Source organism: Numenius arquata, chromosome 4 (assembly GCF_964106895.1).
Source record: "Numenius arquata chromosome 4, bNumArq3.hap1.1, whole genome shotgun sequence".
Classification (NCBI taxonomy): Eukaryota; Metazoa; Chordata; class Aves; order Charadriiformes; family Scolopacidae; genus Numenius; species Numenius arquata.
This window is the reverse complement of record NC_133579.1, coordinates 66,886,561-66,912,325: the sequence shown is the minus strand read 5'-3', so window position 1 is coordinate 66,912,325 and position 25,765 is coordinate 66,886,561. Positions and strand designations below refer to the sequence as shown.

General features: G+C 37.2%; 1 protein-coding gene across 2 annotated transcripts in view; it reads right to left on the bottom strand.

Moving 5' to 3' along the window:
* CDKAL1 (CDKAL1 threonylcarbamoyladenosine tRNA methylthiotransferase) overlaps positions 1–25,765 on the bottom strand; it is a 424,960-nt gene that overhangs the window by 40,348 nt on the left and 358,847 nt on the right. The window lies entirely within an intron of this gene.

The following is a 25,765-nucleotide window of genomic DNA, read 5'->3' as shown; positions in this document are numbered from 1 at the left end:
TAGAATGTGCCATGCAAATACAACAGTTCTCCAAAGAAAAAACATTATTTCAAATTTCCATTTATGGTTATTCCCTTTTGTAAGTAATCTGCAATTAATCACAATCAAAGTGCAACATAAAATCAGAGGCATAGGAAACAAATCACCATTCACTTAAAGAAATATATTAATGAATAGGGCACACTAGGCAGAAATCACTGTTTTATTCCCATAACTGCTGTCAACCCTGTATTCTAATGTTCTAAGCCAGACACGTGAACGTACCAAAACTATGTGGAAATGCTTGTGAGAAAATTCCATACATTTGTTTTTGCCATTGCCTTCATTCAATCTTGGATTGTATCAGAAGGTCAATAGTATGCAGCAATTTATTTTCCTCCCCTGGTCTTTTTCCTCTCCTGCCTTTCCTCCTTTCAGAGTACTATTTTCCCCATATCTGACTTGAATGAAAAAGCTGAGTAAGACTAAACAATACTCCCACTCCTGAGCAAAACTCTTCAGCAAGTTTAGACTAAAAACTCAAGAACAGCAGGATTTCTCCTTGCTTCTTTGCTCCTTCTGCCTACATCTTACTGAACTGCCCAACACGTAATTTTATCTTACTTTTCTACCACACCCGGCTTGAGACAATTGTTCTTTTTATTTTCCCCGAAAATTGCTCTGCTCCTGAAGGGACTCTACGAAGGTGCCTCATACGTGAAAGAGGAAGCACAAACCATTGCTTTAGTTTCATCCACATTGAGATGCTCCAAGCACGGAGGAGAAAAAGTCACGCCCCCACGAAAAAAATGAAGCTTACTGTTTTCCACGTTCAAAATCTATGCCCCTTTTCCCTTTTACACCTCTCTACCATACACCACTAAAGGCAGTAACACAATAAGCAGCTGGTTTTCAAAGGCAAAATGCTTGTAATTAACCCTAAATTGCCTTTTAAACAATTGACCTAGGGCATAAAATGAGCCAGTCGTAGGTCATCTTAGTCAGTCTTATACTTTAACAGCTAACTGGGAATAATCCAAAGAGAATTCTCGATCAGAATCAGCCTCTCATCATTTGTGTTTTATTTCTTTATGTTAGAAGCAGCAAGAAGAGCATAAACTAGTCTCTGTGAGGTGACCACATGAAACAGTTATGTAAGACAGGAGAAAAGAATGATATTTAGATTTTACACTGTTTTCATGCAATTATGAAGACAAAGTTGCTTGGCATAATAGCTACAGCTGGGTTCATCAGCTATACTGATGAACAGGTTTGGGCTGTTCTTATTGTGCTTCTTATTGCACAAGCAAAAAAGATTGCCAAGAAAGCCAGCATGGGGTCTAGAGTTTTATTACAGCATACTAAAGAAGTGGGAATGAAGCTTACTGTCCGAAAATAAGAAGGCTCCTGGCTAAACTATTTTAGGTTGTGCTAGAAATGGCACCACACTTTACCACATTAAAACACTGTATCATCACATAAATTAGTTATTTCTCTCAGTTCTAGCTAATGTAAAATTTTAGCCAGTATCCCCTGCATCCAACTGACTCTCCACATATTTGCACTGTAGTCCTCCTGTCTTTCATAGAATCATAGAATGGTGTGGGTCGGAAGGGATCTTAAAGATCATCAAGTTCCAACCCCCCTGCCAGGGGCAGGGACACCTCCCACTAGACCAGGTTATGCTAAAAATGATACAAACACCTTAGAGTCAGTCAGGTTTCTCAAGCTCTAGAAACTTGACAGGATTTACAGTAAAGACAGAGATCAGTGATGGAAAACTGTGCACAAATTTAATTTAGAATTACTGGAATTTTTGTTTACATATTTGTAATTGCAGAACTTTGAAACAAAAGGAACTGGCCAATGTAATTGCTTCTTACTACTTTTTTTTTTCCTTAAGATTTTCTATTCTTCATTAAAGATTATAAAAAAATGAAAGACATAATTTCTTTGTGTTTATGTTTGATCAAAGTTGATATTGTCAGAGCAGAATGTCAAAGATTTTAGGACAGAGCTCAATTATAAACACCACATGGCAGTGACTTGATTAGTGGCTGGAACCACAAAACAGTGGTAGCAGAACACGGCAACACAAAGGCTTTGCACCTGTTTTGTGGAATTAAAGGGCAAACCTCACCACCCTCATCACCACCACCGGTTAGTTCAGCAAATCACATAACACTGCCAGCTTCAGATGCAACAGCAACGTGTTGTTAGGGATATGGTAAATTTACTGCTTTGGTTACCAAAGCTCAGATCTTAAATGTCAACATAGTCGGAAGCAATGTGATTGACCATGAGCGTTTTCACACTGTTTCTACCACCCAGGGGCACGGTCACCTCCTCAGGATGGGAGAGGAAAGAAGGCTGTGCTGATTTGAGGCTGTTTTCAGTGAGCCAGACCAGGAGTCAACAGTGAGAGGCTGTCGTAGCAGGGGACAGGATTTCTATGGCACAGTGGCGAGAAAAAAACATGCCATGCTTTAGAAGCCATTGTAACAACGCCTTGAACTCAACAGATGTTGCCTACTACCACAAGCCCCAGGACAACTTCTTGCAACTTTGATCCATTTTATACAATTAGGGCAGGGCCATCTTTTTGCCTAGCTCTCCTATTTGTGCATTGTTATTTAAACTACATAGGCACAGTACATGAATATTTACTACTTGTGTGTTTTATCATTAACAAGCCTGCCTATCACAAGTGTTAGGAAAGGCAGCATCGATATTTAAATAGATTATGGCTTGGAAGGCCTACATTTCTAGCATAGCCTTAGAGTTCTAGGTGAGTATAAATGATAAAACAGATACCTCTCAACCCTTAAGATACTTGGTTCAAAACCTATTATTAGATGAAAAGAGTCTCCTTGCCTGAAGAAATTATGAAATAACAATTTCTGTCCAAACAAACTGAAACTCCATCCAATCTTCAAAACAATGCTTTAACTGTGACTATCAGCAGCTTCATCATTGATTCAATATTAAAGTTGGGCATATCCTTATATTGCTCCCCCCCGCCCCTTTTTCAATATCATAGATTAAAACCGCTTACAGATGTGTTTGCCAAAAAAACCCCATCATTTTTTACAGTGGATTTTACTATATTCCATTATGCTTGAATATCGGTAGAGAGAGTAGAGCTTTTTAGAGGAATATTGTTAAACTTGATCTTTGAAGAGTGCTTCTGATAAAGGAAATATCTGCCCTTTCATTTGTTATATATAACCAAGGACAGGATTTCTTCAGGTAGTATGAGGTAACTGGTCACATTTGTTATTTGAAGCACTTCAAAAATACATTTTTTTTAACTTTTGTCATAAAAATTCTCACCATTTAAAAAAATCTGTCAAACATTTTTCCAAATTCCTTTAAGCTACAATGCAGTAAGAGAAGCTGAGTATGGGCCACAAGTGACCTGAAGGTCCTTTTAAAGGCAGAGAAAATACTCCCAAACCAAGAACTCAATCTCGATTTGTCCCAGGTCTGTTTCCTTTTATCAAGGCCGGATGCCAAGGCAAGAGATATAAAGGCTAGTACTTAGCAATCCTCACACACCAGGAGCCTGACACTTACCGCTCAAATCCGGTATTTACAAATGGCACTAACAAACAAGACTGATTAAAGGAAAACAAGGGCTTAATATAGAACCAAGAGAGCTGAGGGGGCCTAGTAAGTCATTTAGTAATTTCTCTGTTGTATAAAGAGTCCATAGCTAAGGAGGGGCCTTTAGGACTCAAAGGTTTACCTTTTTAGATGGCTGGTACTTTTAATAATTGCTCACAGTTGATATTCCCTCTGCTCCAGGGTTGAAGAAGAGGTAATGCCTCACTTTCTAGGAAATTATTCATGACCCAGCTTCAGTGAAGAAGAGTTTAGCCTCTCAGAGAGGTTGTGATGAGTTATATGATCCAAACTCAAGAGAGCATGAAATAAATGCAGAACCTGGGAGAGAGGATATGCCATTTCATTTACACAAAGAGAAAGGAGATTGAACAAGGAAAGAAGGCGGCACCACAAAATCTGTTATGAAAGAAGCGGATCAAGTAGAAAAGAGTATCTGGAAGGGCTTTTTGCAAAATACAAATCAAATAGCATTATCTGCTTATACTTCAGGCTTCTCATGCATCAAGTATAAATTATTGCATGGAAGAGAACATGCTTTCAGAATCTGTTTATTGAAGGAGTCAGGCTAAGAGTTAGCTGCACAGCTCTCAGAGAGAATCAGCTTTAGGCCTTGTCACATCAATGATTTATAGGGTGACACTAGGGAAATCAATTAAGTTCTCTACGCGCCCCAGTTTTCCCATCTGTAAAATAGGGGCAATCTGTTATTCAAGCAGAGTGCTTTTCCATTTTATAGCCATTCTTCTTGAGTTTGGGTGTTCATTATTCTGCTAGTTTTTACACAAGCAAAAATATGAGTCAGTCTTACAGGGATATATTTTTTATTTTAGTATTAAAATATACCTGTTCTTGATTCATTTTAACTGTAATATATAACAAAATACAGTACCACTATATTTTTTGCAGTAATATCAAAAACATGGCACACAATGTGAAGGGAACATGTATTTTTCCTAGAACAGAGATCCTTGAAGAAGCTATTAAAGAAATCTCAAGATAGGCATTGATAGAAAATCCAAAGATAATGAAGTCAGGGAACTGTGGAAAACTGCTATTTATTTTCACTTTAAATTGTTTAACAGTGTTGCTGCATTTTAGCACTTCAATATTTAATGATTCTTTGAAAAAAATGCATAGAAAAAAAAATAATTGCCAGAATACAATCTAATCCTCTAAGGCGTCATGGAAAAAACACATAGTTTTCCTTGGGCTACTTGTTTCACAGATTTTCTTTGTTCTCTGGTGTCCACAGAATAAGAAATGTACAAGTCATGGGGAACATCTAAATAAACACCTTGCTGAGGTTTTGGCATGGAAAAGGAAAAACAGTCTAGAGCAGCAGTAGTCTTCCTATTCCTACAGATAGACTTAAAATACGCAGGTCATTCGGATATACACAGACCACAGTTTCCTTCATTTTTAAACTATAATATACCGCTTAAAAAATGGGGTAAAAAAATGAAAAAAAGCAAAGTAGTCCAGAATTATTTATGAGTGTCTGTCAGGAGGGCTTATATTTATACAATGCTTTTGCCTGTACTAGCAATTTGCCATTTTGCCTGTAGAGGTAATAATACATTCAATTTGTAAAGTGGGAAGAAAACAGCTAAAGAATGTTTTAAAAGAGTTTCTGTTTCTGTATCGAATGCTGCACTGTCTTCTTAGGAGGAGGCCAGTGCGAATGAGATTGGCAGATACAGTAATAAGGATTTTTTCTGTCCCTGCCACCTGAGCCCTCTCTTACACTGTGACTTGCATGAAGGATAATGATACAACTGCGAGGCCATCAGAGTCCGACTCCAGCCCTTCCATGGTTTTGAAATTCTCAAGCAGGCAGCAAAATTTTCAACAACCAGGTTCTTCAATTATGGGAGGACTAGGAGATTAATTTAAAGTGTTTAGATACTTGTCTTGCCATTGCAAATGTAATCTTCTTACTCAGGACACACCAGCTGCCTTGGGCATCAGAAAGAAAATTATTATTCTACTATGCATGGAATGGTGCACGGGACAGTGGTTGAAAATAAAGAGAAACGATGGTAAAGCAAACATCAGTTTGTGGTTATGTTGAATCCTGGGCAAACGGCAGATGACTCTGAACTGGCAAATCCTTTTATCGTTGCAGTTTTTACAGTAATCTCACATCTTTCCTTTATCTGCTTGTTTTTTGGCTTGTTTAACACAGAGACTGATGATCAGTGAAGCAAAAGATTTAGTTTAAAGGTGTCAGCTAATATCTACAACAGAGCTGCCATTGCTCTTCTAACTGGCTTTACAGATAAGAGTTGCCTGCTCACCGGGTGGCCCCAACAATATTATTCGAGAAAATATCTTTAAGTGTTCATATTGGCAACTGGGCTACAATATACCATGCATGTGTCCAGAAATGTTATCTAAAGTCAGTGAGAGGTTAACAGTAAATATGTACGCTTTGTATACAAGATACTATTCCAGGAGAACACTGTGGTTGGGTGGTCTGATTTAAGCAAACCAAATCCAGTCACGTATCACGGAGCTGCCTTTTTTTTAGGTTGTTTTTTTTTTTTTTTGGCCTTAACACAGATAATCTTTTTAGCTTTGTTGAATATAAGGTACTTTCTGTTTTTAATCCCATGGCACTATATTTTAAAAGAGAAATAACAGGTCTCTGATCTTTGTAGACTTCCATCTAATTGATTTAGTCCCCTTGACTCTCGCCCTTCTTCCACAGGTTGCTCCCTTCACAAACCACTGTGTCTCCTCCTTGGGCAAAGCATTCTGAAATGTTGCTGCAGCTCATCTGCCCAGTGCAGTTTTATATATAAGAGCAGCAGTGTAAATTACAGACAATTAAAGCCAGTCTTGAGTGTAATCTGGAGACCGCAAGTATGTAGTTGACTGGGTGACACTACATGGCCTTCAACAGTTCCTGGTTACAGTGATACCATATTGCACCTCTGACTGCTCCAACTGAGCGCTCTCTGCTCAGAGATCCACACTAAAAGTCACTAATTATCTCTGAGTTCACTGTTAAAGGTAGTTCTTAAAGTACTGTATTATTGTTCTTGTGTGTGTTACTGAAATAACAGACCACACAGTAAAACTTAGTTCGTGCTAACCATTTAAGTTTCAATAACAGTTTTGCCATTTAGGATAAGATGGGATAAGATATCTCAAGTAACAACAGCCAATGTTTTCACAAAACCAGTCTGAATCAAGATCAAAGCAGCACCTACTTGTTTTCACTCCTCTCATTGTGTGAAACTGATTCCTATTTCTCCTGTGTTTGCTTGAGGCAGTTAAAAATAAATTATCGGTTTAAATAAACGATTTGAAAAGGAGAATAGAAAGATGGACTCGATATTCAGAACTTAAATACATTCTGAAGAGAATTTCAGTAAATACATAGTAAAAAACCATAATTTAAATTCATTTTAATTTTATGGTAGACTGATGAAAAAATCAGCAACCTTCCAGAGAATTATTTTCTTTAAAGATCATATTTGTTGGAAAGAAGGTGTGTGATACAGAAGGGAAAATGGATAGTGAGTACAAAATTCTCACTAGGAAATACTATGATCAGGGTAGGAAAACTGTTGTGTCTTTCAATATTTTACATTGCATGCACTTGACATTCAGATTACATAGCAAATGTTCATGATGAGTTTACTCAAAAAGGAATCTATTTAAAAACAGAAGGACATTCTACACAATTATTTGATTTGAAGGGTGTAGGATTTCTCGGTACAAGTGTCCTGGAGCTGCACATAAGCTGTACATATGGATGCAATGGCAATAAATCAGGCACAAAAATGTGACACTTGAAAGTAGACAGATTGCTTCTTTACAAAATGTAATACCACATATTTCCCTGCTTTCCTAGAATTCCACTGACAACTTAAAGCTTTTAGAATAATGGGTTTCACACCTTGAACACATGCCACAGAGGGCTAAGGGAGGCACTGCACACAATTTATTACATAGGCTGGAAACCTAAACATTTAGTTACACCATGTGAAAGAAACACATGTTCAGCAGATCCATCTGACATTTTCACACATATTTCAAAAGATCTCTTCAACTTCCTCATGATTTCAGTCTACATTTAGTTCATTACTAAGTCCTGCAATTGCAGAACTAAAATTAATCAGAATCCCATTTACTTTCTGAAGAGCACTCAAAAGTCTATGATTTAAATTAATTTATGCAAAGAGAAAAGCTCTTGTCTTTGTAAGTATAATTCCAAGCCATATAAATCGAAAGTAAAGCTTTACACCCGTAATGACCCCTTTTCCATCCAGTCTTAAATGGAATAATTAAGCAATAACTTCCTTCCATCTAAGTACATGCAGCAGTGATGGGTGCCTGCTTGCTGACTAAACCCTGAAGCTTTTAATTGACCTGTGGAAGCTGATTATTGCAAGTACAGTCATATGGCATAGTAGCTATCTACTTTTTACTAGAAGAAATCTTTCAAAGTAATTAATAACTTCGGTAATTTAAAAAGATTATGCTTAACTATTCACTATGAAGAGACTTAAGCTGTAGTCAGCAAGCCTGCTACAGATTTTTAAAGATAATAAAATCTGTAGGTGTACTCATTTGGGATGTAAATTTGACTCTTCAGAGTAATAGAACCAAAATAAGTCATTGGGCAAGGGCTCAGTTCATAACTCATGAATTATCCCTGGATTTTCCTGGAGAGACTGATGATAAGGCCTCCCTCACTGTCTGTGCTACAATCTGGTATTTGCTATTTATATCCCAGTAGCAGTGCTAAGAAACTTGCTAGGTAAATTTGGTACACAAAATGAAATTCATGTAATTGCAAACAGAATACATGCTCTTTCAGATATCCTTCATAGTTGCATACAAGTATGGACCAGTATTAGAAAAGGCAGTCTTCCCGAAGCATGCGTTCAAAAGTAATGAGACCGCCAAGCACACAGAGATTATAGTCTCTATAAATAATGTAATAAAAAAGTACTTGCCTTGGCCAACCACCACTGCAGACTCAATGTGGATATATAACTGCTGGAAGAAAAAATCGAAAAAATCTTTCCTACTAAAAGTCACTATGTGTGACAAGAGCCAATTTAGGAGACATTTGTTTGGAAGTTCTCTTCTGTTTAAAGGACAGCAAATAAATTCATTTCAAGTATTGTGTCCGTTGCTTCTAATTAATAGATATTGCCTCCAGAGTATAGGAATCGAAAGCAGCTGAATGTTTTGTTAGCATCTCAGTGCTCAAGTGATACTGAAATTCTCCTCAGCTAGACATTTAAAAACAAGTAAGAAAAATTAAAAAAAGACTGGGCTGCTAGGAATAACAGAGACTTTATATAGATAACTGTCCTGCAAGAAATACTTGAAAAATTACAACACGTAAAAGATTCACAATTAAATATCCAGTCACAATCATGGACTGCTTAGCATATCAGAAAATGAAAACTACTTGGTTTTCTGCCTAAGAATACACCTAAAAAAAATTATCAGATCCTAAAACATCTTGGAAGAGAGGAAAGAACTTGGTAGTAATTTTCAGAAGCAAGCAAGCTGCTCCTATCAAGCAGCTTCCTCTAAACCAAAATTTTCTCTTAAAATAGCTGAAAAAAGATTGAAGGGTCATTGAAAAAACAGTTCAGGAGTCCTCAAGGGATTGTCCGTCCCTTTTCACTAATGCAAGGCCCTCAGATGGAAGTTGATCATCACAAGCAGCTACATAACAGGCAACACTAACCACACGGACTTGGTGGAATTCAGATTATCAGAACTCATGCCTTACAAAAATGAGCATGATCAATTAGAAAAAGAAAGCTTAACAGTCAATTGTTTTCTTTTGACTAAGGAGTGGGATGTGGGAGGGAAGGATAGGGTGGGTTTGTTTCTTTGCTGTTGTTTTATTGCTTTGGTTATTTTTTTAACAGCTATCAAAAATTAGGAGGTAAGAGAAAAGTCATAAGTACAATAAATACTTTGTTGATAAAGCACTTTATACAACATTACATAAATTATCCTTGAATAAGATACTGCGTATATCTCTTCGGGACAAGAATATTGGCATGTCCTGGTAATGGAAAGAGAATTGTTTATAAGAGACAAGCTGCAATATCTCAGGTTTGTTGGAAGCTTCAGATGGAAATCTTCAGCTATCAGTTACACATCCATCTTTATTTAATATATTCATACATGATGTGGAAAAGGGAGTAAGCAATATAGTGTTGAAATTCATGGAGGAAATTAAAATGGAGGGGACATGCAAACACTAGTAAGAGAAAAAATTGAACTATGTACAGAAAAACAAGATCGTTATTTTGAAAACATCGACCAATCTATTTGGAAAAATGTAACCTGAAACACAGATGCTCTCTGGGAAACTTGGAAAGCAACAATGCTGAAAAAGATTGTTGGGAGAACAGAACACTGGACATGAATTTGTAACATGATACAGTAGTGGAAAATAACACAGGCCTACATTATTTCAAAATAAATACGCATAGCATTTATATTGTGAGTATGGTACTGAGCCCTTGAGCCAAAACATTCCTTCAGGGCCCTGGAAAAAAGAATTGTATTTTCTTACTCTCAAAACCAAAACTACTAATACTATCTCACTCCCTGCCTCCCTTTTTGAAAGTTTAACTAAATTAAACCTACACTAAACTAGAAATGTCTGCAATTTTCTAAAGCTTATTTTGCCTGTACTGAAAAGAACAAAGTGCACATAAAAAGGGACAATCAGATGTAAGCAATGTTCTGCTTTGTGGTCACTGGACCTGGGCTAATGCTTTCCCTTCTAGACATAAAATTAAAGATCTTGGAATTCCAAGAAGAATAATTAATATTGGCAATCTGGAGATGACAAGTAAAGGGGAGAGACCACAAGGCTGACAAAGACAAGGAAAAAAAGGATAGTAAGAAGTAATGAAGCTGAACAGGACCTTTGGAAGATACAGCAGGGCAAAACTACCTGTCAAGGAACCTCAGTGTATGGGTCAGTTAAAACCAGACCAATCAAAATATTTGAAAAAAAATCTGTGCCACACAAGCCTTCATTATTGCATGATATACCATATAAAAATAATTCTTTTCCATCTGTAACTTCATTTTGGGATTTAGTTTGAATGGGAATGAAATTTTAAAAATAAAAGTCCTTCTCAGCATGCATTTAAACTCTTTCTTAAAATGACTACTACTTTGGTTACCCCTTAATGTGGGTTTCTGCTGCAGCTCGTTATGCTTTTGAATACCAGGTGATAACGATGCCCCTGAGAAAGACTGTCTGATTTCATCTTGAAATCCACAAAATTGGATTGTTGCATTTTAACGGAAAACTTTTTTTCCTTCTTTCTCCAGTGCCATCAACTTCAACCACGTAGCTCAGTACCTGAAGCCTGTCTACCAATCTTTCAGACTGTATTAGCAACCTCCTTGTCTGCTTTTCATTTTATTTTCATTTTTTAAATGAAAGGAACTTTTCTTTCTCACACTTGAGGAACACTAGATGCAATTGTTTTCATCTCCATGTGAGTTTGTGCAATAATGAAGTGAATTTTGCAGAAAATATCTGTTTATCTAATCTGTATGGTGTCTGGCACCATTTAAGTACAAGTGATCAGGGAAAGGCCTCGGAATTCTGTCCAAAAGAAAATTGGTCAAGACAATTTTATATAGCACTAATTTTTACCACTCTTAACTTGACTTCAAGAGTTTATGTTAAAATGAATCAAATACACTTAGCACGTATCTCAAAAGTTCGTTTAGGTGAGGAATGGATGCTTAATCCCACCACGTTTTGACCTCTCTTCCTTAGCTTCACAATTTATGTGGAGTGGAAAATGTCAACCCCCCTATGCTATTATGTAAAAAAAAAAAGCAATATCTTTTTCATCTTAAATACAGGAGGAAGTTTGGCAAGTATAAAGTAGCAATGAGGTGGAAAGTCAGTGGCATGTGCTCATCTTTAATGACTGACCCTTTAATATCAGTCCTTCTCGTTTAACCATATATTTCAAAGAAACAATCATACGTGAGGCTTGTTCTGAGTTTGCATTACACATACAGTTTTTCAGGCAGTACTGGTTCGTATTCTCTGATATGCTATGAATATACTGTTGGATGACAGGAGCTTTATAAGATGTCAATCAACCAAACTATTCCAAGTTTTAGATCATATATTCATTCAGCTTCTGAGACTATAATAAGAGAAGTAGAGTAAGAAATACATATTCTGGCATTTCTAATGCTAATTTGCTCATCTGCAGCTGCAAAAGTTGACTTTCTGGATTTGGGGGGTAAAGGGAAGATCCAGTCTAGTATTATTTTTCCTCTCTGACATTAGCCAGCACTCAGACAATGAAAGGCTCAAGTTCTCTAGAAGCTAGAATTGCACTTCGGATTCACTGAGATGTTATTGGAAAAATTTGTAAAAGTCATCTTCAACACAAAGTATTCTGTCCCGGCTGATAACCTAGCTGTATCCCCAAGACTTATATTTGTGTACTGTAAGGAGTAGTTAACAGTAATCTTTAGTTGGAAAAAGACCGCAGACACTCTTGGAAAGTTATTTAAGCCACAATTGGCTGTGTTTACTCCTGCCAACTCTGCATTCACAAACCGTCCTCTAGCCCAGATGACAAATAAACAAAGGGAAATTTTGGAACTTCTGCCTGCTTGCAATTCAAATATCTAAAAAGGCCTTAGCACTAGCAAGTATCAATACTATGTTGCCAATTTTCTGATTTTACAGACGGAAAAGCTGAGACATAGGTTGAGAACAGATACCTAAGATTTAAGAAAGAAAGCCCAGATACAGCCTCCCAAGCTTTTGACTCCATAGGTGTGCTAGGCACAGGCAAACTCTGCATCCAAGGACGTTTGCTCTGTGGTGAATGCACCTAACAGAATCACACAGCAGTTTGCCATCCTGAAACACTGAACTATTTCTGAGTCTCACTACCCAAAACCTGTGTCCCAACAAGCCTTTTGAAGATAAACAAAGAAGTTCTTTCCTATCTTTCAATATCAGTCCTTTTAGTCTATTTAATCTCAAACTACAATGACTAAAATCATTTTTAGTATACCCGATATACAGCTGGAATTGTACTAAAAAATCCATTTACTTTGAAGGCAATAGAAACACACTCACTTTGAAGTAGAAAAAGGGACATGGTAACAGAAAAAAAAAAGCAACTTAGAAATGCTTGATTTTTCTTAATTACGTTTCTTAATGATCAAGCCTACGTATAACTTCAAGGTGACTATCTGAATGAAAAGATCATTTAGCTATAACAATAAGCCCAACATAAATCTTCCCATATTTCTTGATCCATACCCTCACATTTCAATTCAGCTTGTGTCTAAATAAGACATGCCCTGTCTCAACACGCCCAACATAAGTTCACAGTTCACCCTCATCTTTAACCTTAAAAATCTAACCAGAGCTGATAACCTCTCTTCCAAGTCAACATGTATTTTGTTGGATTGATCCAACCCCTCTGCCCTTAATAGAACCCAGCAGCAGCTGGTTTCAAACTGCTTCAAACCTTGGGAGATCAAAGTTTGATGAACTCCTGTCGTTCTCCCAAAGAATTAAGGTCTCTGAAGAATGTACTTCCTCAGGCTCAGATTTCAGAAATAAAGAAACTGAAATGAACAGAATTCATTTATTAGAAAACCATGCCAAGCATATTCAGAATGCTGGAGTAGGTATTTTCAATTAAAACAAATAAATACTTTCACCAAAGACGTACAGTCATCCTCACAACAACTTAATTCGCTAGATTCTGCAAGGCAACTGGATTCTTCACAGATAATATTGATGGAAATTACTTACTACTAATAGTTTACATATATAGCATGTGTCTGGCTGTGCAGAGTAATGTGATATCCTGGATTAGATTCAGATTTTATGGATATATGTGAATTGCTCTTTTCCCTTTCTAAATTACCACTCAGTATGTGGAAAACTGACATACTGGCATAAACCACATACAATAATTTGAGGTTTCTCTTGTCAGCCAGATGCTATTTATCATGCTACCTTTCAGCAGTGCTCCATACACCACAGAGTTTTCTTAATAATCACTAGGTTGCCCTTCATCATACAATAGAAAGCACCTACTAACTATTTTGATTGTAACCTAACTAACCAAAAGGCATGACTGCCAGGACCTGAAACAGTCTGATAAAATAAAGAGTGAAGCAACCCCCCACCAAAAATACTTCAAGAAAAAAAATAACATCATAAATTAACCTGTGCAAATGATTCCTGTCTCTCTTATTGGAACCTCTGTAGGCAGGGTAGACATTTGCATTTCTCTGTTCAACTAGCAAAAAAGGTGTTTCATATTTGCTTTTGCTTTTAAATGTAAAGATTCTTTCCTTTAACCCTACAGTTAAACCTATTTCTCCCTCTAAATGCATCTTTCGCTACATGATGACAACAAATGCAGATTTACTGAAGTTCAAAAAATTCAAGGTGATATACTACACAATCTAATTAAGATACATAGAAAGTAACGTCACATTTGCATTTTTAAATTCCAGATTTATACATAACCATTTTTACAAATGTAAAATCTTTTTGCTTTCAGCTACCTCCTTCTCTAAGACATGTATGTGTGTGTGTGTACAGCTGATCAGCCATAATTTAAATTTGCTCTGCCTTATATATATATAGAAAAACGCTCACACAGACATGCACTCTAAATCCTGCCCTGAATGTGTAGCTCTTCATCATCTCCATTTATTTATGATATGGTCCTGTAAGACCAATCTCTCTTCAAGGCGATCCACATACCACAGGCAACCTCCAGTGAGAAAAAAAAACAAAAACACAACCTAGGAAAACAAACAAAAAAAGCCACAAAAAGCACATTATCCTTTAAGGATCACCTTGTAGTAGAAAGCCGCAAAAAAGGAAAACAGGTGCATCAAGTTTTTGTGTGCTGAACATTACCCAGGGCCCTAACTCCCCCTCCTGCATGCTCTGCAGATCCAGTCACCTTAACACAAGAATGGAGTCGATTCATTAGACTGAACAGCACGTGTGAAATACCAGTTCCCTCTTCCAACACAGTGGACTTTTACAAAAAAACTGCACACCCATGTAAGTGGACTTCTCCCCCCGAATTTTTTTTCTCCTTGCAACTATTTAAAGAGAACTAATGAGACAGATGTAGCACATAGAAGACACGTGGTTCACACACACAGTGCCTGATGCGTTGGCTGCTCCGTTCACACATGAAGCAACGGCCAGAGACAAAGTGGACTTTTGGTGGAATTTTTACTCCTTATATGAATTTTTTTCAGTTAAAGGAGGAAAGCCCGTGCTATGGGACACCTAAGCTCCTGGGTTCTTTACATGATAAGTGACGGATTACATTGTTTTTGCTTGGTTTATAAGCTGGAAAGTATTTTTATATGCTGGAAAGTGTGCTATGTTTTGACTAAACTTTGGAATTGGCTTCCTTCCTATAATCCTTAATAGATAAAAAGCAGCAAGAGCAAATCCTACCACACAAACCTTGGCAGGAAACAATTTCTAGCTCAGCATTCTCTACTCAGAGAGACGCAAACAATGAAATCCTTATTTGGGCTATCAAACATTTCTGAATATCAAAAGTTAGCATGCTAATCACTTACACTTTTTTGTCCGGTGTTACTTTATAGCCCCCAAATTTTCACACTGTAGAAAGGCAAAGTTTCCTTCTACATTCATTAAAATGAAAAATAATTATTTTTATATGTCAGATTTACTTAGTTATTTTTTAGAGTGCCAAATCACATTTAACTGTGAAATGTAATCTTCCTCTGTGTTCTCACATCCAATTATTTAATTTTATGGAGCCCTAGAATTAATAAACAAAACATTACATTTGTTGAATTATTTTCTATAATGCATTTCCCATGCTGATGGTGTCTAAGAAGTTGTACAAATGGCAAACTCCGAAAAAAGCGTACCTTTGTCATCACTAAAACTGCTATATAAGTGGAATAACCTCTCAGAATTTCGTAAGAGAACCTCTAATGTTAAACTCTGAGGTTGGATCTCCAACTTGAAGTTGTGCAGCAAGTAAAGATCAACAACGAAACAGAAACTTTCTTTTTTTTGGTGCTGAGCGCATAAGCTCAATATCTTCACAAACCAGGTTCTACAATCATACTGTGTACTGTCAGAGAAATTTTAAGGTAATTCTTTAGATTCTAGTTTCCAAATATAATTTTACTTTAGTATTCTAAATACATAATTACAGTACAGCAGAGTGTCTTACAGATACCACTCATTACCAGAGTCCCATTAACAACCTTAGACAACTATATGACAGATTTCTAAATCAATCTACAGTGAAGAATAAACTCATTATTATCCGTTCTTAGCTATTTTTAAGCAAAGGAATTGTCTGAAACACTTGCTCACAAGCACAGGTTCCATTCAAATGCTGTTTATACTTATCCACATACAAGGCGGTCATATTAGTCCGAGTGGTATACGGAAACTTCAAATTCAGTGATGCTGTCCCTATTTGCATAACCAAGAACAACCTGGTAAATCCCTCGAGCCACGGATTGTTGAAGTCTAGAGAAGATACACAAGTCACCCATTAAGTGCCTTTCTGTGACTCAACATATTAGAGTATTTCACAAGCAAACCGCACAGACAAGTTGATGGGCGGGGATGCAGAGCAGTTTAACGCTGGATGTAGGCACAAGCAGTGCTTTGAGGTGCGGACATTCAGGATGTAAGCTCCCTATACTGCCAGTGGAGGGAGGCTGAGTCAGAGTCTGAATAAGTCAGAACGTCTGGAGAAGATAATTTAGTGACAAACCTATGATCTCAGAATATGCTTGAAGGCACTTGTGTCTTTATGTTTCAGGACAGTTTTATAGCAGAAGACCTATACACAGAGAGGGCAACACTACCAAAACTGGACATGTGCATATAGATAAACTCTGTACAAATGTAAATTAAAGTATTTTTTAAAAATATATACACCCATAGTATTTTTCATCAGGCTAAAGCTACAACAACAGAGAACCTGCAACACTGGATTCCCACTACTTGGTCTCAGCTTGAAGTGGAAGACTTGATGACTGGACAGACATTCCAAATAATATCAGTGGAAAAAATGAAAAAGGTAGAATAGGGCAATACAATAAAACCGAACACTTTAGAACCGGATTTTTCTTTTCCCCTCTCAAAGGTTCTTTGTAGCTTTGTTAGCATGTGCAAAAAAGTTTGTCATCTAGGGGAGGCCACTATGCAAACCCTGTAAGGGGAGAGAGAGGAAGGAATACTGGTAGGGGCATAGCAAAGCCATGAAGTTTCATGCTCTGGAAAATTTTAGTGAAAGAGAAAAGATGGGCCAGAACAGCCCATTGCATGGGAAGTTGGGAGGGTCAGGAAAGCCAGCAAAACAGCTAAGGGACTGAGCGGGGTGAAATCTGATGTCTAACAGAAGGCACCACTGCAATGCAGCACCAGAAGTTACCAACGCCTGCTGTTGCCTGGCTGGCTGCCGTAATCACGACTGCTTGACGGTTTCCCCCTGTGTAATGCAGAGGTAGCATATCAGATCCCTGCAGATGCTGGAAGCTGAAGGCAACAGAAAGAAAAGCTTTGACATTCTGTCATGGAGATGACAGGACAAAATGGCCTGCAATAAACAACAGTTTGAGCAGGATAATTTGATGCATTGAGTTCTTAAGCTTTTCCAGATGCTGAACTCAGCTTGGGATGTGAGATAAGGGGACAGCAATTACTTCATTGAATAGAGTGTGGTTGTGTGAAACCAAGAAAAAGGAACCTTTCTGTGAATGCAGAAGAAATAATCCACCTGCTCCTTTTTTTTTTAAATTTTATTAAAAAAACACCCAACCTTTTCCCACTCATCAGCTTTTAAGAGGATTCATGTGCAGCTCATATGCTCTGCAGACTGAAGCAATCAATGTTTCTAATCACTTTTAATCATTTTATGTTACATTGTTGCACTGCAACTTCAAAACAAACCAAAAACTTCAAACCAAATAAAACCCAGTAAACCTACATGAAAAGGTGGTCTGCTGTCTTGCAGTAACCAGATTTACAAAAGTAGCTTTTTCTTTATACCTTTTTAAATCTGCATAAAGCCCCAGCTGCATATATCACTGTGTCAGTTCAGCATCTCCACACTCACGAATACATAAGCAGAGTTAGGTTGCTGTGGAAATTGGCCCCTTTTATTGGCACACAGGCAGATTCACAAGACAACCCCTGCTGGATTACTTTCCATAAATAACAACTTGTTAACCCATACCTATTGGGTCCAGTCCACCCTTTCTAGGGAGTTATTTAATGATATTCCACAGGCAGGGAATCTGTGTGTAAACATGCAGGGAATCTGACCCTCTGCGATACCACTAACAGAAAAATGGCGAGCCCCAGATTTACAGCACATTTAAAAACATAATGAGCATCACGGGTAATTTTAGGGGTGAAAAAATGATTTTTTAAAGTCTGACAGGATTGTCTATACTCCTGCAAACAAATACCCAAGAGGCAAGGATCATCTTAGTGAATACCTGGACTAGCCTTTGTATACAGCACTTGATATCTAAAATGTTTACTGATTTTACTGGATTTTCTCTTGTGATATAGAATTTTAAAGATGGTTTCCTTCTGGTTTAACATGCTCTTCACATATTTTAAGAGAAAATTAAAAAACATGCAGTGCAAACCAATGTTATCACTCCCTAAAAATACAACTATCCTCTAAAGAAGCGTATCAAACACCTAACCCTATATTGTCATACTGTATTCGAATTTCAGTACAAGAAACGAGATAGACCACATTAACTTTAATGAATTCAGGGAAATATAACTGACATTAGTTGTTGCCTAAATGGCCAAACTTGGAACACATCAAATCCTTGTAGGAAGTTTCACGGGACCAGGTGAATACAATTTAAAATTTCTCTTCCATGTTACAACTGCCCAGCAGTACAGTCACGAGAAAGAGCTCTATCTGCAGAACATCAGCGTTAACATTTTGGCTTTCATTAGAGATCACACCAGATAAATAAATACTTGCTTACATATAGAAAGTTGGAAATTGGTAAAATCAAAATACATGAGAATTCCATGTTGAATAGTGTCAGAATGGACAGACTGCTGGCTTTCCAGCTGCTAAATGTGTTGGCAATACACATTAAAACTACTTGACAGCACAAGCATAATATCATAAATTCATTGGCAATATGTTTTCCAAAATGTATTAATAATGCCTCATGGCCCAACAAGTACTAGTCACAGGTCTTCCCCAAAAAACTTGTTATCCACTCTTTGCTGAAGAAGCCTGCCAGAATTTTCAAATTTCAGCACTTGATTTAAGGTCAAAGCCATTATTGTAAAGGAAATAAAATATTTCAGAGCATTCTGAGCAGAACAGTATTTGAAAATAAATTTTGCACCTCATTTGCCAGGAACATCTTGAAATGTCAATACAAGAAGAATAATTTTCTAGAGATGTTTCTTTCATCACCTCAGTTCAAAATTTCCAGAGATGGAGAAATTACTCATAAGATGAATAGTCTAGCTAAGGCTATGTCCTTGCATACAAATTATTGAAGGAAAAGAACAGTGTCTCCTTTTTATATGGGGATACACATTCCCATATTTCCCTCTCAGTAGCTGTTTGCAACTAAAAAGTTTTAGTGTCATTTTGCAAAATGGTCAATCATTTTTAATTTTTCTCCTGTACTTTTTTTCAATAGTTGAAAATAAATAAAGTATACTGTTCACATATACATCAGGCAGTGTATATATATAAAAAACAGATTATGAGATAATGCAACATGGCTACATTCCCCCCTCAGAGGTCTAATATTCTACTTCAACAGTCCAATGCCAACCTGCAAGATTATATAGTGCATTTAAACTTAAGATTTGAGCAATATTTTAGAGCTTTTTGAAGTAGCAAATATTCTGCAAAAAATACCAAAAGCTTCTTTAATGATTGTTTTAGACAAAGAGTAGCTGGACATAAACAAGTTCAAGAAAATGTCATTTCTATCACCTCACTTCTTAGAACACACAGCCCTCACCTCACACACTGTCCCCCAGAAACGCAACATTGATAGAGACTGTTTGGTTACCTAACATTTTTTAATTACACTGGGGAAAAAAAAAAATAATCAAATATTCAGAAGTTACCTAGTCCACATCATGAACAACACTTGGGGACTGAATCTAAACTACAGAGTGATTTAGAATTTTCTGCTGAACTTTCCCTTCCCGAAGTAAAGACAGCAGCAGAGGAAAATGGTGCTGAGTGTCATTAAGGTTTTTATTTAGTAAGTATTAAAGACCTTATTTAGATATCACTGAGCTTTAACAGATGACTAAGAACCATCTCATTTTCTGCCTACTCAGCAGACAAAAGTGTTCTCCTTTCTGAATGACTGATTCCCTGCCAAATGCCATTGTGACTCACTTCTATTTCTATAAGGAAATAATACCATTTATGCACTTACTTTATAAGAACTCATTCGGGACTAAAGTTCTTTACATTATCTTTCAATTTATAAAATACCACTCCATACACATGCGCAAATAAAATCTGAAAAAGCAGGCTTTGGAAACCTATAAGAGAGTATTCTTGCTCTGAAGCAATGAGCTTAGGCATTTCTGTAAGGTTTGGTCATTAGTTCCCTGTACCTCAGATCTCTGGTTTTAGAGCAACACTTTTCCTCTACTTCACAAGTACTTGTGAAAAATTGTGAAGATGTTCATTAGAAATAGGTAGGAGACCGCATGCTGCGCAAGGGTGATAAAAAAGTAATTGAACAAGGAGTTGGTCCATGAGTACTGTGCGGCCTATGCAGTATGAATGTGATCACGCAATAAAAAGACAGAATCATAATTCAAGTGTACAAGGGAGTAGAATTAAACTTGGTCTTGCTGATTCAGGGAATCAGACTTTGTACAACGTACAGAACCCAGCAGAGGAGATGAACTTGCTGCATCAGTGAACACCTGAGTCAGGCATGTGCTCTCAGGGCTCTTTTTACACATCTCCCATAAAGTGGAGACTCACTAAACCCTGAAGGCTACCCAGTCAAGTGGAATGGTGAAACAGTGGGAAGTGGGAAAAGCTGGCCAGCCAAGTTTGCCTGAAGAGGAGGAAGTCTGGGGTATTGGACTACACTTAAAAGCAGAAAAAACCCTACGTGCTACAGCTGGATCTTATACCTCAAGGGGCCCACGAGACTTAGAAAGAATGCATGAGAACTAAAAGAAAGAAACGAAGCTTAGGCAAGGGAGAGGAAGAGTGGGTCATATTTTCTTGGCAAAGGTGTCTAATCTAAGTGCACATTCAAATAAAGACGAGAGCAACTGGTTAAAATCAAATGAGATAAGGACATGCTTCATGAAAGGAAGAAAAATGAATATGTAGGAGAAACTGCGAGTTCAGTAATATGATTTTTTTCACCCAAGTGTGGTAAAGAAAACGAAGCTGTGAAACACAGGCAGCCATTTACTACTTTGTCTAGGCTTGTATACTACTTACGTAGAGAGTCTGGCATGTGGAACCTTTACAATGTCCATGTGCTTGTTAGATTAAAATATTGTCCAGCCCTGAAGAAACAAATTTTAATAAGAAGCGGCCACAAAGTTGTGCAACCTGAGTACTTCTGAGCAATTAATTTAAGGCATGACAAAGGACTGGTGACATAGTTTTAGTAAGAAATGTATGTTTGTGTTTATATATGATGTTTATATAGATGTACTGAGGAAGAGAAAGAGAAAAGGCATGTTTCTCTTGGCCAAAATCATTATACATATGAAAAGTTCCTTGCATTTGGTATTTTTCATACAAGCTCTTTTGGTACCATTCCCAGGCCTCCATTTTAGGATATTATTTCTGTTACTTCTCCTTACCAGAGATCACATACAATCTGCTTTTACCTTCACATGCTGCTATCTTTTCATCCATTTTCATCAATTCTCTTGCCATTCCAAGAGCTTGTTGTACACCTCTAAGCAAATAATCTTGTTTTCTTCTTTCTCAAAAAGTCTTTCTTCTGTTTCTTCTCTTCCAGGGAACCACCATTACAAAAATACTGAAATAATGAGCAGAACTGAGCTGCGGGAGTTACTCTTTTAGAAGATGTAAACAGGGGTCTGGATGAAAGTGGAACCAAATGACACATCAGGAAAAAGACAGCTTACCAAGCACTCCTCTTCAAGTCATGAACGTGTCAATAGCTGCTATCAATCAGATCTTTCCTCTACAGACAACTACGGAGGTGAGATGTTTATCTGCTAATCAGGTACCACTACTTCAAATTTTCTACCATTTCCCTTCCAATTTCGATTGAAATAATAGGGTTCTGTCCTCCAAAGCCTAAGAAATCCCTTGACACGATCAGATACCTCATTCAAAATTTGTTTGCAATACATAAGGGTTTGAATAGAGAAATGTCATCACATCACACATGCAGGATACGAATGTTTGGCCAATCATGACCCCTGTCAATACTACGCACGTGCTGGCATGACTCTTACTTTAACCATTTCTCTTTCACTAGATTTGTAACTACTGTTATTGTAATTACTTGTTGCTCTCCTTTGATTAACCTGACAGATTTACATAAATCATTTTTCCTAGGATCATGATGCATTTTTCACATCCAGTGAGACATTAGCTATGCTGGCACCTGAAGTGTCCGACAATATACCTAGATGAGAAGGGAAGATATATCTTGCTAAGAGGTTTACGCTGCTCTTTGATCTCTCGGAATAAATCTGGAAGGGCTGTAACTCCATGATAAAAACAGCTTGAGAGCAATTTAAATTTCATTTTAATTAATTTTGTTTTCACTCAGAAGCAGTATTCACCCAATTTTGTACTATAAGCACCTGGTACAGCTCTATGACAAGGTGGGAGAGTTAAACATAGCAAAGCAAACAAAAATACCTTCCCACAATTGCGTGCTAGATCTAGATCTACTGTCAGCCACCATAACACAGTTTTTGTCTGCTTATCCTGCTTGCCACGTCTGGTATCTTTTTCCAGAATATTTTATTAAGCAGTGCTGCAGAGGAGAGGACCAATCTGCCAGGGAGTAAATATTTGAGAAAAGTGAGTAATACATTACCTAGTGAATGGATGGAAGTGAGTATAATGTGAACTAATTACAAATTGAGATTGATTTATCATGCAAGTTTCACCTTTGTCACTTTTCTTGTTGCTAGTGAACTTCTGCACTACTGCAACTGCCAAGAGAAGCTTTAGCAGCCCTTGTCCCGCCAACCCACATACTTTTTGGAAAGGAAAAATGTTTCACATGAGCCTGGCCACAACAGTTTTTTGGGGCCTTCTTACTACTACTGTAAATTTTGGAGCACTACCCAATTACTTCAAGGTTTGCCTTGATGGACAAGGAAGGTGGAAAAAACTTTCTTCACAAGATGTCTTTCTCCATAAGTTATAAACAAACAAGGTTTACATCCACCATGGAATACTTTGGTTTTAGTTGATAGATTTCTGGGGTTTTTTGGTGCGTTTTGTTTGGTTTATATTAAAAGTGCAGAAAACATTACCTTTTAAGTACAGGGCTGAGCTTTTTAATTTTTATTTTTATTAAGTATAACCCTCTGTATTCTGCTAAAACATTCGCTTGTGCATACTTTCACCATAAATGTCATCAGAGTTTTGAAAGCACTTGAAGAGATTTCTATACTATCTGTGTTAGTAAGGACATCACATTTGTCCTGCTGGCTGAGTAATAGTCACTGAGCAGTCTTGCTGCAACCCAAATGATAATATTTATTTTAAGTTTAGTTCTTGCTAATCAATCTGAAGATTTGCTGCTGATAAAGGACTGCAATTTGTACCAGTTATAGTAATTTCTAATTAAAAAAAAAAAAAAAAAGGCACTCGGTATTCTCAAGTACCATATTTCTTCTACAAGCAGAGTTTTGCTTGCCCAAACTGCTCAACGCTATGTCTATGCAGTTCTGCATTTTTCCCCATTCACAATGAGATAAATCACCATGAACTGCTTATTGTGATTTAATTGCTTATGCATGTGTTTGATTTAATTTGTATCACCATTTACCTCCTTGCTGAAATCACTCAAGTCTTTCAAAGTTGTAGCCACCTAACAACAATTGAATATTTCCCTAGCTGTCAGAAAACCAATCTGAAGCCTGCATTGAGTGCTTCAGAGCCGTAATTATAGAGCATCTATAATAGAGCACTGCGATGTATCTTTGAACTGAGGCCTTTGGTTGGGATGTCCAAAGGTGCCAAGGCCTGCCTCCTACCTGCTTTCACTCAACAGAGCCGATGGGGTTTCACCAACTTCAGCGAAGCAGAGCCTTCACAGACAGCTTTAGACTCTGCAGGGAAATTTTCCTATCGGATCATAGCGCATTGAAAGTGAGAAATCATGTATTTTATGATCATTCCTAGTTTCACTTGACAGCTATGAAAACTGCTGAACAAGTGAATGGCGCCCAGCTACCAAGCTGTCAGTTTGCTACAGGAACCAGGATTGCAAACCTCTGGCATCTGAGCCTTTGAAGTTTTCACACAGAAGGGTCTCCCATACAGAACTGGGGAGGGGAATCAGAGTCAGGAATGACTGAAAGACACATGGGTGATTCCATTCTTAGAGATGCAAGAATGAGAACTACCATGCTGCCAGGAAAAACAAAGCCTGTAAGAGTGAAGTAACAGAAACGGAGTATTTAAGCCTGCAAGTGAAAAAGAGCATGGTTCAAAATTAGAAGTGCAATGGTCTGCCTCAAAATATTTACATTAAAACCTTGATCTGCCATTAAATTGCTGCTGAGGATAAAAAAAAAAGACAAACCTTAGAAGTCCTATCTCCCTCTGTCACCAGTAATAAAATAGCTCTAAACAGGAAATAACAGGAATGAGAAATTTAGTAACAAGACTCTTAAAATTTTGTTTCAAGTTTTCCTGAATATTTCAGATTAATCAATTACAAACCCAACCAAATCACTTAGCTTGAAACAATGATCCAAGCTGTTCTATCAGATTTTGTATTTAAAAGGTTTAAAGATAACAGCCATAATGTCTTATTAGACACAATGGCATAATTTCAAGGCTGTCCTATCAACTTCATCCTGACAGCTTTTCTATTTCCCACAGCCGCCTTGCTCACTTATTCCTCAGCACACAGAAATAAAAGTATAAATCCAAGTAATGAAAACAGTCAAGCTGCTCATAAAATGTCATATTGCTCTGAGACTGCACATCACTTCCCAAATAGTATCCTGTCAGTCACATGCTCATTCTTTAAGTGACAGAAGCACTGGCTGGAAACATGCTTGGAAAAAAAAAATCCACTGCAAAACAAACAAATAAAAAGCCATCAGCAGTAAAATTTACAATTTTTCCCCTTAATCCCATGCTGTACAAGACGTTCAATACTCTTTAAAAATAATTTTTAGAACAACCATACCCAAAATGGATGGGCGAAAAGGTGCCAAGACATCACTGTGCTGATTGTGTTACTGACAAATCAATAACTGAGATGTGAAGACATGGAGATACAGCTTTTTTTTTTTTTTTTTTTCAGGACTATGAAAGATGGAGAATGTGACACTTTAACAAATGTCATTGCATTCCTTCAATAGAAACTTATGCTGTCAATTGCAGAGTTCTAAAGGTTTGTGGTTTGTTTCTTTTTTTAATCTTCAGGAAAATGGAGTTAACAAGTATGTAACTGCTGTGACTGATCTGTGAGCTTGTGATTAGCATCCCAATTTAATATCTATGGTATTGCTAAAAAGACTTAACTTCATCATACTTATTCAAAACTTGCAGCTTTACTGCTAAATATGATCTTTAAAAAATTAACTTGTATATCCCAAAGTGACATAAATCTGGTGGCACAGAAAGGCACTCTGAAAACTTGCAAGATTTATGAACCACCCCTGAATGCACCAACTGATCAGTATAACCATAAAAATGAAGTATAACTTCATTTTTTCAGTAGAGAAACATACTCACTTTTAAGTAGGTTAGGGGAATGGTGCACCTGCTGGAAAGAAAGCAGCCCAGGAACAAAAAGTTACCCCTATGCATGCCTAACACTGTCACAGTTTTACACTGATGGGCATAGTACAGATTTTGCTTTGCTGGTTTATTTTACAATTTGAACA